Raw genomic sequence first — 1462 nt, 5'->3', positions numbered from 1 at the left:
ACCTCTTTTCCACCTCCCCATCCCAGGACCCTCCCAAACCCCCCAAGGCTCAGTGAGAACTATCCCAAATCCCCCTTTCTCCATCCCGGTGGTGCCCCAGCGGGAAAACCACCCTTCTTCCTCATTTTCCCGGGATTCCGTGCCTGCAGGCCGGGGCGGGGAGACAGTGCGCGGGATCTGCCGGCTCTCGGGGGCCAGGGTGGATTGCGGGCGTGATTCCGAGGCCAGCCTGGCCCCAATCCGGGTCATCCAGCTCTCAGGAACACGCAAGGAGGTGGAGGCCGCCAAGGTGAGCAGGAAGGGCAGGATGGGGGTGCCTGGATCCCGCTGGATCCGACATCTCATGTATCCCCGCTGCCAGAGGCTGATCCTGGAGAAGCTGTCGGAGGACGCGGCGTTCCGCAGGGACCTGGCACAGGCGGCTGCCGCCAGGTGCCCTCGGAAGCAGCCCCTGGGCAGCCGCCGGGACACGGAGCCACTTCCCACTGGGGTAGCGGAGCAGTGGGATGTGGAGTGGGGGGAAAGAATGATACCAGCACAGCAGCTGCAGGATGGGAGTGAGGAGACAATGGAGACGGAGTCCAAGGATGGGAACGAGGAGACAGAAATTGGGAAGGAGCTGAAGGAGCTGGAAAATGGGAATGAGGAGACAGAGAACGGGAACGAGGAGCCATCAGTGCCAAAGTTTGAGGGTGAGAGTTTGTGTGGCCCTTGGCATGTGATTGGAAAACTCTGAGGAGGGAGAGGAGGGAATGAGGAGCCAGAGGATGGGAATGAGGGGCCTAAGCTTGGGAATGGGGATCTAGAGAAGCCAGAGGATGGGAATGAAAAGCTGGAGGAGCCCGAAGTTGGGGGTGAGGAGCTGAAGGAGCCAGAGGGTGGGAATGAGGAGCAGAGAGAGCTAGAGGTTGGGAATGAGGAGAAGGAGGAGCCAGAGGCTAGAAACAAGAAGCCAGAAGCTAGGAATGAGGAGCCAGGGGCTGGGAATGAGGAGCCAGGGGCTGGGAATGAGGAGCTGGGCACTGGAAATGAGCAGCCAGGGCTGGGACTGAGGCCCCAGGGCTATTCCATGCCCTGCTGCCCATCCCAGGCTGTTCTGGTCCCTGTCCCACAGTTCCCAGCCCTGATTTCAGCTTCCCTGCGGACGAGCACCTGGAGGTTTATGTGTCAGCCATGGAGAATCCCGGGCACTTCTGGATCCAGATCCTGGGCAGCCGCAGCCTCCAGCTGGACAAGCTCACGGCCGAAATGCGCCATTTCTACCACAGCAGCCCCCCCGTGAGACCCCTGGGACCCCCCTACTTGTGATAGCCATGCCACCCTCCCACATCCTCCTGTGTCCCCCCCGTGTCCCTTCTGTGTCCCCCACTTGTCACAGCAATGTCACCCATCCCGTGTCCTCCTGTGTCCCCCCCATGTCCTCTCACTTGTCACAGCAGTGGCACACCCCCTGTGTCCTCCT

The sequence above is a fragment of the Empidonax traillii genome, unplaced genomic scaffold (assembly GCF_003031625.1).
Source record: "Empidonax traillii isolate 1590-97213 ecotype Southwest subspecies unplaced genomic scaffold, ASM303162v1 scaffold2029:size96749, whole genome shotgun sequence".
NCBI lineage: Eukaryota > Metazoa > Chordata > Aves > Passeriformes > Tyrannidae > Empidonax > Empidonax traillii.
This window is presented reverse-complemented; position numbering follows the sequence as displayed.